General features: G+C 41.9%; 1 protein-coding gene across 1 annotated transcript in view; it reads right to left on the bottom strand.

Annotated features, from left to right (window-relative positions):
• The window catches only part of oxr1a (oxidation resistance 1a), a 189,070-nt gene that overhangs the window by 111,939 nt on the left and 60,135 nt on the right, over positions 1–16,996 (bottom strand).

Raw genomic sequence — 16,996 nt, 5'->3', positions numbered from 1 at the left:
CTTTCGCCGCAGGCTGAAAACCCACCTCTTCAGGAAACACTACCCTTCCTCTTTGCCTGGCCTACTTGTTGTTAACTAGTTGTACAAACTCTTGTTTTATTGTTGTATTGTTTTATTGGATCTTGTTTAGTCGATACACTTATTTGTTTTAGCTCTTGTTCATTTGATTTTGCTATTTTGTCTCATCTGTTTAAGAAAGTAGGTAGCTGATATATTTCACTTTTACCTTAGCGCTAGGTATACTCTTGGTTGCTTGTTTTTGCAGAAAATGCACTTAAGACTTCTGGTGATTAGTAATTTCGTTCCCTACCTATTTTGAATGCACTTATTGTATAGACCCTCCAGAAAAACGCGGGCAAAAATCCTTGATTATGCGGGCTAAAATCCTTGATTTTGCGACGAAATATGCGGTTTTTTTCGCAATTTTATGCGGTGAAATTGCGGGAAGTTGCGAAATATGCTGAAAGTTGTGAAATATGCGGCAATATGCGAAATGCGAAATATGTTAAAAATTGCGAAATATGCGATGTGAATCACATATTATGCGATGCGATGTGCGTATTATGCGATGCGATGCGCAAATTATGCGATGCGATGAAAAAACGTTACCCCCGGGCCCGCATAATTATGCGCCATTTTGCTGATTATGCGGTAAATTCTGCGATCGCATAAACGCATTTTTCTGGAGGGTGTAATTGTAAGTTGCTTTGGATAAAAGCGTCTGCTAAATGACTGTAATGTAATGTAATATGTAACCATTTCAGGAAAATAAATCCATGGCAGTATTGTGAGACTGCAGCATTTTCTTTTTTAGATTAAAGAATGTCAACTTTAGTTAAAGCTCAAATTTAACAAAAACTAAACGAACGAGTAAAACCAAAAACAGGAAAAAAGAACTGGCCAAACAATCTTCAGCTACAGTTTATAATAGCAATTACATTTCTAACTTCCTTTCCAGAAGGCGGCCATATGAGGGTCAAGTAGACCACTTCTGTAAGATGTAAATGGCATACAGCCTCACTGAGCGGGGTCAAATCAAAGCTACCTACGACATCCCATAATGCCTATTAAAATGACTGAGTAGGATTTGTAGAATCTCTAAATTAGTTCAGGAGGCTAATCCGAGCAGGAATCTGAAGCCTCAGAGTAGTAGGCTAACGCAGGCCTATCCAGTCAGTCAGCCATGATGTTACTACACACGCAAACATGTACTGTAAACAAACATTCACATGCACATAATGTACTAACAGTGGTGGAAAAAGTATTCAAATGTGTTACTTAAGTAAAAGTATCAATACTGCAATGTAGAAGTACTCTGTTACAAGTAAAAGTTCGGAATTCTACATTTACTTGAGTAAAAGTACAAAAGTATTGGTATCAAAATGTACTTAAAGTACCAAAAGTAAAAGTACTAAAATGTTTGAAAATAGAAGATCTACAAGCTCACAACGCGTCGCATCGCGACGCGTTGTGAGCTTGTGAGCTATTTTGTGCGTTGTGAGCTATTTTCAAATGGCCTATGTATAAAATAGGGCTTAAGTGGTTAATGTATGTTTTATAATGTAATAATTTATATTTGCAAAGTAACTAAAGTTTTCAAATAATTGTAGTGGAGTAAAAGTACAATATTTGCCTCCGAGATGTAGTGGAGTAGAAGTAAAAGTATAGACAATTGGAAATACTCCAGTAAGTAAAAGTACCTCAAAATTGTACTTAAGTACAGTACTCGAGTAAATGTACTTAGTTACTTTACACCACTGCAAACATTCACATGCACATAATGTACTAATATATGGAGAGAAAAATCACACTTAGATGCTTTAGTCTAAACTTATGGAGTAAAAAAAGGAGAGAAATGTCAAATGCCAAAACACTAACATTGGTTAGTCCATCCTGGGAAAAGCCCTGAAACAGCAATAAAAGATTCCCAGCACTCCGCTCTGTTGCAGCTACTGTACTTCCAATCATTCGGGTAAAACTGCTGAAGCCAACAGAATCTTTCCAGCCATTTCACAAAAGTGCACATCCCCGGACAGAGCCTATAGTAGCACACACGACATAACATCTACAAGCTAATGAAAATGCATAATCTCCACAGAGATATGCTGTCCTTCCCTTTTCCCACTCTTTACAAACTGAAGGACAGCAGAGATGAAGACACACAGGGGAGACAATCAGTGCAGGCTGAGATGAAAATAAAAAGCCAGGTAAAATTATTAAGTTCATGGTCCACAGATCATTTCTACAAACAAGGCCCCAGAGTCTATTTAGCAAACACCATAATTACTATTTCCACAGAAAACATGAAAAAAAAAACTAAAAAAACACACACATTAACATATTCGATTGCACTCCCTAAGAGCTACCAGCTAATGCGAGCTGGGAGGCCGAAAGCTCGACAACAGCAAAACAAATTGAACTGTATGCCAGGTACTGCCAATGGTGGTTTTGACGAAGGTGGATGAGCTTGGATTGCATATGAAGGTAGTGGTAATGGGTATGGAGGACAGCAGAGAGAAAGAGAGAGAGAGAGAGAGAGAGAGAGAGAGAGAGAGAGAGAGAGAGAGAGATGCATGTACAGACTTAGAAGGAAGTCTATTTCCAGTCCCTTAGGAGTTAGCACTAATTACTGTCTCATCAGTCGAGCAGAAGCCCCTCTTCTAGCTCCGTTTCACTGAGCTGCAAGGCCAACCGGTGTCTAAACAGACTGCGGTGGGTGTGTGACAGAGAATGAGAGAGGATGGGGGTAGGTGGGTGAGACGGAAAGAGGGGGAGAGACAAGAGACAGAGAGAGAAAAGTGAGATAAACACAGTCAATGTGCCAGGGCATGTGTATGCGCATGTCACAGGAGAAGAGGAGAAAGACAGAAAGTGAAAGCAGAGAGAAGCTATGTGACCGTGTGTGTGTGTATGTGTGTGTGTGTGTGTGTGTGTGTGTGTGTGTGTGTGTGTGTGTGTGTGTGTGTGTGTGTGTGTGTGTGTGTGTGTGTGTGTGTGTGTGTGTGTGTGTGTGTCAGCAGCAGCATAGTGCATCTTCTCAGTACTAATTAGACAGCAGCAAACAAAAACTAATCAGGGTATAAAAAAAAATCACCAAAACCATTTAAATGTTTGCACAATAAGACCAAGATAATCAATTACATTATATTATAGTGTAAAATCACAAGTTGTCTCAAGACACTTATATAGAGAAGAGCCCCAACATAATCCCAACCTGAGCAAGCATTTTTGGGACAGTGGCAATGAAAAACTCCCCTTTAATTAGAAGAAACGTCAGGCACACCCATTCTGACTGTGTCATGGGTGGATAATGTAAGTGCCAAATAGTTTTTTGGGGAGCCTACAATGTTGGAATCTAACACTGTAACAACAACTTCATCTACTCACACCATCGCAATAGTGAGTGTCCAGTTCCTACAGAATCTCTGCTCAGGTGGGTGGGTCTTTACAGCAGTGGTTATATTTTGTCATTCTTTTTAAATGAACATTAAAAAAAAGTTTCCCACAGGCACCAGCAAGTCGTTTTTGAGAAGTGGCTACTGTTCATTCTTCTGACTGTAATACCATTCTTTGTCTACTGCAATTATACTATAATAATTCACAGAATCTGTGAGTATGTGTGCGCGTGCCACACAAACTTTTTCCCTGGCATAACTCGGACAGTGTCCGACTGTTCGGTCTTAAACTTGGTGTGTGTGTGTGTCGCTGTCTCATATAGCCCTGAGGTGAGCAGAGCCGAAAATAGTGGTTTCCGAGAACCGAAAAATAGCAAATATCTGTATCTATCGGCCCGCAGGTCTGAGAAAGAGGAAGATTTTCTCCATGTGTTCGGGAGATTGTATGCATCGGCTTCCCGCCGGCTTCATGGATTAGTGAAGCGTCACTTCACGTTTGTGCCTCTAAGCCAGTATAACTGATTGGTTAACCCGACCCGTTGGCTTAACTTATTGGTCGAGCTTCGCATAACATTTGTGCCGCACAGCAGTATATATGGAATGACTTGCATCGTTCCCAATATGCATGGCCCCAAATAGCTTAATTATGGTTCCAACAACCAAACTTATTGTGGACTCTCAAGGTTCAGTTCTTGTTAAAACACATAACACTGGTAATGGTGAACTTTACAAGACCACATGCACATACTCTACAGTATAGATAGTAGGCCTGACCTCGACTAAGTCGACTAGTCGACTGGTTAGTCGCGGGGGGTCCGAGTCGACTAAGTCGAGGGCCAAAAATGTTTTAAATTGTTTTTTGGCCAAGTCTACGCCTGCAACCACACGTAACTTCCACTTTATTCTTCTTATTCCTCATCTTTGTATTGGTATTGTTTGTGTTGGAGCGCCTCAGTGCGGCTGCAGAGTTCATGTGCAACCTCTTCCAGAGAGAGATAGAGACACTAGAAACTCTGCTGGAGACAAAACAAACTGTGTAGACTTGGCCCTTTGAACTAAAATGTATTTTGGCCCCATTTTTTTTTTTTTTTTATTAGTCGACTGCCAGTCGACTATTGGCAATTAGTCGCCAATTAGAGTCGACTAAACAAATCCTTAGTCGGGGACAGGCCTAATAGATAGATATTAGATCATATTTATTTATAAATATGACTGTTTCCGACATTTGGTAGTTGATATAGTCATACACAAATGTATATACTTGACAGTAAGACCCGTAGGTGTAGTTTTAAAATGTTATGCACTAACTTATTCTGTTCATATGAAAACAGAGAATGCTGATAGCTGTATCATTAGTATTGCCATGTTGCCTCAGTCTTACCCAAGGCTTATATTAAGACAATTCAACCAGTCTCGCGCGCACGCTCGCGCACACAGGCACACTAATTTAGTCAAGGTTCAGTGGAAGGTGCCGGCTTGGTCTGTGAGCAGGAAGTCAGTATATCAGCTGCCTGTTAAGCCCGACATATTGCATAGATGCGATGCCTTGTGAGCTTGTAGATCGGGTATTTGCGGCATGTGACACCGTCGTATGACGGAACAAATTAAGCATTAGTCAGCCAGTCACTCGTCCACAATCTTCGAACGCTTCAGAGAGTAATTCCACTCCCTAAAAGTTGATAAAAGGAAGCTAGCTATCATCTGCTCTTCAGACCGGAAGGGTATTTGACTAATCACAATGCCGTTTTCAAAAAAACAACAAAAGGTTTTCCATTTCTTTTGACTATTTTGGTTCCCAGTAGGATTTATTCACAGGACTGCACAGGCGAAACGGAAGTGTGGGGGGAAGGCGGGACATCTGCTTTATTTTCTACTCATTTTCAGAGCATACTGGTAGGTGGAAGCATTGCAGTCTGTCTTGAGTGACTAGCCAGTCAGTAGTCAGATTTCCAGTCAGTGGTGGTTAGTCAGCAAGTCAATAGTCGGGCAGTCATTAATCCAACCAGTCATTCAGTAGCCAACCAGTTTGCCACTCAAGCAGCCGGTCAATCAAAAAAGGTCAAGTGTAACTTATCACATCACATAACATTAACTTCACCACCACCGACTGAGGTACAATGGTCTTATTTATGAGATCTTAGATCTGCAATCCGAGAGAAACAGAGAGATGAGGAGAGGAAGACCAATAGAAATCTAGTAGATTGGATATAGCCTCAATATATAAAGTTAAATGTATTCGTATGGCCACAAAAACAGATTTTCAAATGAAAAACTGTAATTTTGGTGGAGCAACATGGTCGCACGACAAACGTATACATTAGGCTCAACACCCTTGAGGATTCTTAAATTATACAAAACACAAGATCATAACGCGTCTCCCTAGGGTTGCATGTTCTGAATCTCTCACACAAAGAATAGAGAGAGAGAGGGCGAGAGACCTGGTAGAAGAGTGTAGTGGGTCAGAGGAGAGCCCTGACAGATGGTAAAGCACATAATGATGTAATGGACATCCTTTGTTTACACACAGCTTCAATGTCTCAACCACATGGCCCACTTAATATCCAGGAGTTCCGCCGCCCTAGCTGATGATAATCCCACCCGAGTGCACCATGCCGTAAACAGGCCCGCTCCTGAACTGCGAAAACCAGAAGAAAAAAATGCCCTGGTGGGAAATTGTGGCACGATTAAGAGGCTTTCTTCACACAGCACAGGTGATTGGCTGCTGCTTGTTACGCCACTGGTTTGTCATTGTTTTCTCCGAGGAAAATAGGCTTAGCGATCCTCATGCTGTTAAGCTTTGAGTTCACCAGTCCCTCTCCCCTCCCCCATAACAACAAATGTGTTCTTGAAAACCAGAGGAGATATGGTATAAATGCATGTCAACAAAGCCACTACTATTGAGTAACCTCGCGTCACCAGGCTTTCCACAGCGAAGGAAAGCCTGGTATTCGTTCCTAACTGGCCCGTGTGATCCGGTTTAGAAAAAAGGAGGGAAAAAAATTGCGTGTTCCGGTGGTGGGTTCCGGTTGGCGTCGCATTGTTTTTGTTCCCCACATAATGCGAATCAATTCGTTTAGTTTAGTTTCGCTAGTCGCGCCACCAGTTCGAATAAAAGATGGACATGCCAAACGATTATTATACCAAAAGAAACTAAACGATTATACCAAACTAACACATTTTAAACTAGGGGTATCATTTTGGAGGTGCACGGCAGCGGAGATTCCGGTCGTGGGTTCCGGCCGCCTGATGGCGTAAAGTTATTTCCGCTCCGACTGGATCAGAAACTCAGAAAACTCTTATAGACAGACAGATAGACTTTGCGGCATTTTCCTTTTTTTAATATATTTTTTCCAAAACACTTTACTACAACCATAAATGTGTCCAGAACTGACACATTTGGTACACATTATTCCTGAACACATGTTATCAAGATGTATCTGTCCGATTTTTCATATTCCATTCCAATTGGCTATAACCGGCGTTTTATAGTGGACTGCTTTTTTTCTGTTGCTGTTGGTTGTCATTGCTTCCAGTTCCCGCCTGATGTTGTGTGGGAGTTCTGACTGCTCCGTCCAGACCGTACTGAATATCTGATAGCTTGCATAACGTCTTCAGACTAGGACTAAAGTCTAAGATGCACATTACATCAGCAGGTGTATAATTGTCTCCTTTCTTTCCTCCAAAGAGGATGATACAATCTCCCACCATGCAACAGCACATATTATGCCTTGAATATGGGCCTTTTGTTCTTTTGTTCTCCACTGCTACAGCATAAACGTTAGTTTTTGGTGCTCCATTCAAATGTATGGTCCAGCGGAACACATCTCACACTGTAACTCAAAGCTGGATTGGACTCTGTGAAAGAATGGAGTGCTAAGTGCAAATATGCGCGTCATTGCTTATATTTCTTCGTGGCACAAATGTCACGCAAAGTTTCACAAACAAAGCCGATAGTTGGGTTGGCCAATCAAGGAAATTGATTACTGTTGATCCCCTAATAATTATGGCAAATAGAATCCCTGCTCTACACAGCAGACAGTTTGTTTAGTAGTGTTCACAAAGACATTCAGAGGAAGATGCTAGGCAGCTGGATTTGTTGGTTAAAGTAGTTAATTTGACAATTTTAAAAGGACCGGGTTGTGATGATGACATTGTGATGTCGTTGAGTGATGATGTCATTGCGTAGAATACCCAATGACGTTACTCCAACAGACTGTCATCTGGAAGATGTCAACAGAACGTCAACACATCGTTAAACACATCACGTCCCTAATTTTGGCTTGTCAATTTGTCATTATAGGCCATTAAAAGAGAGAAATAGAGGAAAATGAACGCAACAGCATTTTTCTTTCCTCCCCACTGCTCTGCTCTGGCCTTGGCCAGGAGGCCATGTTATATACAGTATGAAGCACTGCCAAACTGGCTCCACAAAGATTATTCAAATCTACAGGGATCCACGTGGTTTGGCGAAGGAAAAATAAGCAACAGGAAATTTGGGGCTCATTCAAAACACGCTTATCGCTCCCCTACTAAGAGGGATTAGACCTGGAAAAAAGGGGACCATGCTCGCCTTCACTCTTTGCCTTGCAGCATCAATATAAAATATTTTGTGATATTGTGTGTGTGTGTGTGTGTGTGTGTGTGGGGGTTGTTTACTTAAAGCTCTAGATATAGTAGTGTGCTGTATGGATCCCATAGGGGCCGACTGGGTTGACGTCATAGCCTGTTACTGTGCTGGCAGCAGAATGACCCGTCTGATAGTAATAATGATGCCTCGGAGCCCCATTACTATGAATGCTGCTTATGTAACTTTGAAGGAAAGCGGAGGGAACAAATGTATCACATTTATTTAATGCAAAGAAACCTCATTAGGTGGACAAACTACAGTGTAACCAAACTGCACTGCAGTGGTACACAGAGTCCCTTGTGAGTGATATGAAAATGTGTTGACGGTCGATTAACATTATGTGCTGCTCGTGTGTAGCATGCCTATGATGGTGGATAGACATAACAGTACAGTATGAAGACGGCCGTGGGATTGTAATTATACGTACATTTGCAACATCTACAGAGCACTGAAATTTCTAATCCTTGTTGAAAATTCTTTCATTGTTTAGGGAAATTAAGGTGATGAATTACATAATATAAATGCCTTCGAGGCTATGCTATGCTATGATTTCAGGGTACCACTCTTTGTGCATTACCATCCCCCCTTATTGTAAATGAATAACAACTGGTGACCTATTTCTTACAGTCTTGGCAAAACAATTCAGTCACTAATAGTAACCACTAACCGACATAAATACATATGGTGTGTATTTATAGAATACTCTTCTTAGCAACCCTGGATGAAGAGTTGAGGCATTGGGCATCAACTCATTAAGCTTGCATTATTTTTTCCTCCCTCAATCCTGAGAAAATAATCTCCTTAGCAATGCAAGTGCCATGTACTGGGCTTGTGTTGCCATTTAAAACAATGGATTCACATTTCTGGTATTGATTGATCTAGTCAAGCACATCGGGATGCAATACAGATCCAAAAAGTACAAAGTCCATTCCAGGCAGGCTAAAGTGAAAAATAATTTCAATTCAGATGGTCTCTTCAGATGGTCTCCCAGGCACACAATCATAACAGAACAATTGGACAACAGTGGACTGGCTTAAGCCTAATAGAGATGAATCAATGTGCTGCCAGTCACGCTATAACCCCGTTCCTGATACTGACACACAGAGAGAAGGCAATAACAACCTGTGGCCCAGCACGTTAATGAGAGCCTCTGGAGTCCAGAAGCCTAATGAAATACTGCCGGACCCCTGCTCTCCGCCCTGTGGCTGGGACCCCTCAGTGTAATGATCTATGGAGCTCTATGGCCCGCCACGCTCCTCTGCCCTCGCTAAATGCCAGAGCGGCAATTCTGTTGTCAGTGGGGCTGTGTGGCGGTTTTGAACAATGAAGCCTGAACGTCGACGGCTTGCTTATCAAAAGCGGCGAGACGAGGAGGAGGCGACCGCCAGACAGAAAGCAAATGAAAACCGGGATGAATTTATGAGTGATCATTTCTCCTCACAGGCTGGCAGTGCTGCACGCACCTCGTTTTTCATGTTCAGTCACAGTGATAGGGATGGAACCGTGCTTGTTACTACAAAACAGCCAAACTAAATGCATGACCTTGTTCAAAAAACCCTTCTGAAATGACTTTAAAAGCTGAGGTGAACAACGTGATCAAGATGTGACACAGACCTCCCACAGCCGCCATTAGCTATGTAAAACATTAAACAGCTTGTGTGATTAACCAGAATGAAGTCTGATGTATACAGTATGTGATTTCTAAAGCCCAACTTATTTATTCACCAAAAACAGATGGTTTTCAACAAAATAGAGGTGACACGTTAATTCCTGACACATTTAATCTAATGCAGGCAATTCAGCAAAATGCTTGTGCTTGACAGCATTTCAGATGTGGTTCATTCTACAATCGACTTTTTCTGTTTTGCATTTTGCATTTCCCAACAGTGAAGGCAGACGGAGGTCAACGGCTGCAGCCCATTTTTTTGGGGGGAAAAATAGATCACAAATAAGAAAGCAGAGGCTGTGTGTATGAGATCTCTCAATTTTCCAGCTCAAGAGAGGAGAGGACTGGAGTTGCTGTTGATAACGAGAGAGAACTCTAGATGACCTCACACCTGGGGGAATGTTGCTTGCTAGTACTTGTGCTGTGCTACACATGCTTTGTATGGGTTAGGGCATATCGTACCGGGTGAACATAAACAGCAATATGTAATCACTTGATAATCATTCATGAACGCATCTATTCAACACACACGCACACACACGCGGTCCCCACCCCTAGCTGGACCTGTACCCTCTGACACTGCCGATCCTGCTCCCAGCTGTCCCCATCACCCTCAAGTGTAATCTGACAGTCCCTATGGGGCTTTGGGTGGGTGGCTCATTGTAGTTGTTGTGGTGGAAGCAAAGAAGCATGTACAGCCGCAAGTCTGCCTCCGGGTCCCAACTGCATGGTTGGTCAACAAACTCATCCATATGCGTAGAAATGAACCTAACACCATTCACAGTTGGATGTATGCCTCTCCTAATCAGATCAGGTTTGCCCTCAACATTCATAAAAGGCCATGTTATTTATAACGTTATATAACATCATATGCCGTATTCATAACGTTATTTATACATTTTATTTATAACATGTATAAAGGCCACGTTGTATATACACTGTATATATAATATATATATATACACACACATACATACATACACACAAACAAACAAACAAACAGTATTATCACTATTACCTACTGTACTCCCATCCTTTGTACACATTTGTGATTTATTGTCTTTTTTCCTCTTAATTGTATGTTTTTAGAATCGTTTTTAATTGCCATTACTACCAAAAATATGGGCGTGTGTTGCAGTGAGTGCAGGCCAACCACAGAATACAGTCTCATAAAGGTTAAAATATATACTGTATCTCTACATCCTGCCCTTGCTGTGTTTAAATTACATTCTTAGCATGCATGCACACACACCAGACACAGCTTGCACAGTGTCTCTCAAATCAACACCCAGCTGGTTGAACAGACCCAGACCCACACCCACCTACCACACACACACACACACACAAACACACACGCAAACGCATGCACGCACGCACGCACGCACCAGGAAAAGACATAAGCAAACACAATGCCTCACCAACCAACCACCCCTCTAGCTGCATCTAATGATTTCTCCATCACTTAGCAGCATCTGCCAACAATGTAGGACAACTGTGTTCTGATCAAAAGCCAGTCCATAAATCAACAATTCGGCCCATAAACTCAGCCGGAGGAGCGACTGCTATTCATTTTCTAAAATGTATCAATATCACACACAAACACCCCCCAGCCAAGACCTTTCAGTTCACTAACAGAGGAATAATCATAGCCGACACAAGGCATGGAGGGAAGGAAAATCACTCTGTTTCATTATTTGTCTGGATCCGACTCCAGGGCATATTCTCTCTCTCTCACTTTCTGTTCCTCTGTGCATCAGTCAAGCAGCAAAGTACACATACACACATACATGAACAAGCAAATACACTTGCATTCTGTCCGTCGACGTCTCCATCTTGCAATCGCACACACATATGAATATGTGCAGATATATATATATAAATATATAAATATATCACACACACACGCACACAGTATATACACACACACATACAGTATATATATATATATATATATATATATATATATATATATATATATATATATATATATATATATATATATATATATATATATCTCACTTAAGGACATAAGATATGTATAGATTCTTGTGTCCTCCTCTCCCTTCCTCACTCTATGCACACATCAGCCAATGCACCAGACATCCTGTGTTTGGCTTAACATAGCACTCTCACCTCTCTGAGACTAGTCCACTGCAACCCAACCATTAGGGTCACAGTTTAACCACATGAACCCTCGCGTCCCTATTCCGGGGCAAACATTCAGCATAAATATCTGAGCTACAAGCTTTGTAGATTGGCTATTCTTGGCTGAGAGATGCCAAGAGATGTGGTGTAGAGGGGAGAAAAGGAGGGGGGGGGGGGCTCCGGTTAACTATAGGGTTTAAGTGGTTAACTTCGAACAGTCATTGATTGACTCTGCGAAGACAATGTGGCCCCAGGGGCTGTATAAACCCTAAATGGATGCCAGACTGTCCCCTAGACGATATTCTTTTGGGGATTTTTATGGCATCCATGTGGTAAACCTTTACCAATCAGGAAACGAGAATGCATTGGTTATGTATAGCCCTGACATAAAAAAAAAAACACTGTTTGAGAGTTACAACCTTAATAGGGTTGGAGGGTTGGATACCTTTCACATTTGAACCGATGGGTATCGGTACCAAACGGTATCTTTCTGGCACTTTACGCTCTCTGTAATAACAACCATGTAATTTCAGTTCAACATTGTTTTTTTATTTGAAACATTTTGTTATTTACGATTTACTCATATTTAGCAAATGTTAACCACACCTCTGTGAAAAATGTAAATATAAAATTTCACTCAGGAATTAAGCTAATTATGGAAATAAATGTAATAAAACATATGGCTGTGATACAGAGACAAATGAAGGTGTTTGCTCTAAATACCTTAATTATCATACAGGTAGTCCATGGACAACATCTTCTGAAACTAGGGGTCCTTGTACAGTTGATCAGCAAGGAGAGTTTGAAAGTAAGATTTTGTGTGGAAATTGGGCAACTGCACACTACAAGACTTGATTGATTGATGGAATACTTTATTAGCAGATTCTCCCCTCTCCGGGGACATACAGTGCTGACAGGCCCATATGCAAATAACCAGCCAACCCTTTTGGACAAAAAGTTACATCCAAGTCTCTCTCTTTCTCTTAGAACTCTTTCTACGGTTACAGTATACCATCTTATGGGCTGCCCTATTGGAATCACACAGAGTCAACTTATCTCTTTTATCTCTGGGCTCACCGAGCCCTTAGTCCTCATACCTCCTTGGTAACGTGCTACAATTCTACAACCTACGACAACTACAGTTACCAAGATTTATGTCTTTTGGTGTCCACCACTGTCACTGAGGGTTGAGCGCTATGAATGTCTGTGCTAAAAAGATCTAAACTGTGTCCGTGTAAACGAGCCAAGGCCCACAGAACCACCAACAGCCAAACCACTGCAGCAACCACGACCTGACCACGATGACACGATTCCAGAATCTAGATCCTCTGTCGGTTAGGCCTGCGCACGCCTGGCTGAGATCCTACCAAGTTACCAACATGACTGCTCAGTAAATTCAGCTCATGAATTTACTGTGCAGTAAATTCATGAGCTGAATGATGAATGAGTTAGATACTTTATATTGAGTTAGGAGTACTTCATCCAAAGTTCTTCCCTTCTTCTCACCTCCTCTATATTCCATTCTTTCATCTCCTGGCCACTATCTTTATTCCCCTCAAGGGCTATACTTATTATTCATTGTTTATTTTCATAGGTTTTTGATCATAGGCAGTATATTATTGCATTATTGTTTCACTGACTTCATTGATTCATTCAAGATTGTATTTTTCCTTATCATGTTCAGCATTTTACAGAATGCGGTTGAAGGTTTTACATGTAAATGATACAAAATAAATGAATAAATACATGTCAACAATGCATATTGTTGACTTTAATCATATTTTAGTATGTGATCAACTATTTTTATTGATGAAAGAGCCTATAAAAGGCAACCCTGGACTCAAAAAGAAATCTCACAATATGATGGGGTCATTAAAGTTATCAATACAGCCATAACCCACTCACACCGCGCGTGCACGCACGCACGCACGCACGCACGCACACACACACACACACACACACACACACACACACACACACACACACACACACACACACACACACACACACACACACACACACACACACACACACACACACACACACACACACACACACACACACACACACACACACACACACACACACACACACACACACACACACACACACAATGGTGTCCCTTTCAGTGTGTTCTCACAAGGCCTTGAGATTGTTACTGCTGTTACTGCAGTCTTCCAGCACTCTCCTCCTCGTTGCTAGCCTCAGTCCTGCTCCTGAGCGCTCATTGGCTGTGCTGTGATGACAAACAGCAAGCTGATTGGTCAGCCGGTTACAGTGTCATACCACAGTGGCTTGTGGTGGTGCAGAAAAGAGAGATCTGTGTATTGGCAGCTTTGGACAGAACCTGGAGTATCATATTTTATCATTACAGTTAAAAGAGCAGCAGGGTAAGAATGGAGGGAAGAGGAGGGGGGCTCAGCCATCATGCTTAGGGGCTTTAGATTTTGCATTTGTTGTAAAGACGACAGCATACAAAAAACATCTCTGACCAATAACTGGGGTGCATCACTAAATGCAGCATGTTTGTGTATATAATGAGATTATGATGAATGATTTTATGATTTGGTCATAATAATTCTCATCCTTGCTACACATTTGTGTTGGTCTCTTTTACACACAGTAGAACAACAAGGCACGTCAGGTTCTCTAAAACGAACGCCTCCTCCCTCCTTGTGCATCTGAAGGGCCGAGGAGTAGCAGGGCTGCCAGTGAGACTGGACGCCTCATCTGACCCAGAGGAGAGGTGAGGTGATGCCATGCTCATTTGTTAATGCACAACCCCCTGACTGGCTGCCCACGCTAATGAGCTCAGAGAGCACCCCTACATCCCCCACCAGACCCAGCCCGTCGCATCTGTACCGCGGCCTGGATATATATATAGCAACGCCCAGCCCTTCTGTCTGTATGGTCAGGCTCCATCTCTAGTGAGTTGGAGCGCGCACACACACACACACACACACACACACACACACACACACACACACACACACACACACACACACACACACACACACACACACACACACACACACACACACACACACACACACACACACACACACACACACACACACGATTTTATCCCATTTAGACCGGGAGGTTAGGTTTTAACCACTTTTTATCCATTATTTTATACTTTGGCTAGTTTTAACTCAAATCTTTGCTTCAGGGGGTGCCTGACTCCCTGGAACAAAATATTTTGAGATGAGGGTCCGCGGCCAAATACATATCATTTTGGGTGGTCCTTGACATGAAGAGGTTTTGAGAACCACTGACATAGAAACCTTCGTTTTTCAGAAAACTGTTAGGATTTAGAAGACGTTTGTAGAATCGGCCTCAGGTCTTAACACATTGACTGCCAGAGTTTATTCATAATGTACTCACCCCTGTGCCAGCAATTTGCGTGTTTTTTATTTTTTTTTGTTTTGTAATTTTTCATTCAAATAAATTCTCTGATTGTGGTGTTAAAGGGATACTTCACTTTCGGGTCAGGGAAACATTTTAAAAATATATTAATAATAAATGAAAAAAGTAAAGGAAAATTCATGGCCCCCTCACACATTAGAGTGTCCTACTAATGTGTGAGGGGGCCTTTATTTTGCCATAACTTCTTTCATTTTTTTTAAATATTTTTTTGTAATGTTTATTTTATGTGAAAGTGAAGTATCCCTTTAAGCACGTACGACAGTTCCACCAGTAGAGAGCAGCAAATCCACACATTGATCACCTCGCTCGCCCCCTCCCAAACAGGCCCACGTCATATCCGGTCATTCACAGGATGTTATGTTTTCGACAATCACGATGTGATACACTACGACGATGACTGTTAGTCACCCGGACCAAAGAAAATAGAAGTTGAGCTGTCCGTTCGTTTTTTATACCGTGTGAAAAACCGTGTTTTTCCCTATTCTGGCCGAAAATGACCGGAGAAAAACAATGTGACCCGGAAATGAATTATTTTTTTTACATCCGGCTCCGGGTGAGTGTGACGTAAGTGGAAAACGAAAGTGCTGATGAGAAATAAACAGAGCCGTGCGATCACAGATTAAACAATGAAAATTCAAAAGAACGCATCAATGCGTTCTTTTGAATTGCTGGCACGCAAGCGATGGATTTCAAAGAACACATCGATGCGATCTTGGCAATCAATGTGTTAATGGGTTATTATTATTGTCACGTATATATTCACATTTTGCATGGTGTGAGTTATCTCCACAACCTCTTCAATAAAGTACTCTAACTTTCTATCTCTCCATCCATCCATCCCTCCCTCAGGATCAATACATTTTCTATCCATCTCTATCCCTCCCTCCCTCCCTCCCTCCAGATCCATCAATCCATCCATCCATCCCTTCACTGAATGTCACAGCCATGGTGTGTGCGTCTGGTGTCTGTGGACCTTTGCTCAGTGTGGTGTCAGCCGTCAGCCCTGCCTGCTACATCTGTTCGCTCTGAAATGGGCACCGATTGGCTGCCTGGCGGCGGCAGCATCTGCCACCGCCCCCGTCGCTGGCACCAGCTGATGAGGTCACATAAGATCGTGGATGTTGTGAAACATTACAATTGTTTAAAAAATATTTGATTTTTTGGGGGGGGATATAGGGGTTGGGATAGGAGTCTGATGTGGAAAGTGAAAACGGATACTAACGACTGGCATTGGTGAAGTCTTAACCCATTCAATCCGGGAAACGCATCTCTGTCATTTTAGATTTCTTTGGCTATTCAAAAATAGCAGATCTACAAGCTCATAGCGCGGCACCGAGTGCCGCGCTATGAGCTTGTAGATCTGCTATTTTTGAAAAATCTTGAAAATCTGTGCAAATCTTTTAATATATATTTTTTAAAGCAAACATTTGTCAAATATTTTGTTCCAGGAACCTCCAGGAGCAAAGATTTGAGTTACAAATGTTCGCTTAAAAAAGTCTATATATTCAAAGATTTGCCCACATTTTCAAGATTTTGCGCGATGAGCTTAGCTTGTATATCTGCTATTTTTGAATAGCCGAAGTATAAAATAATGGTTATAGCTCAAATCTAAAATGACACAAATGCGTTCCCGGATTGAATGGGTTAATATGCTTTATTGCGAACCTGGCTGGGGGGGAGGGGGTGGGGGTGCAGGGCGTATGTGCGTGGCGGTGGCGGCGGGACGCACTCTCA

This window comes from Gymnoscopelus braueri (assembly GCF_963280865.1).
Source record: "Gymnoscopelus braueri genome assembly, chromosome: 4".
Lineage (NCBI taxonomy): Eukaryota > Metazoa > Chordata > Actinopteri > Myctophiformes > Myctophidae > Gymnoscopelus > Gymnoscopelus braueri.
Note: the sequence above shows the minus strand (reverse complement) of the source record. Positions and strands in the feature narration are given on the sequence as shown.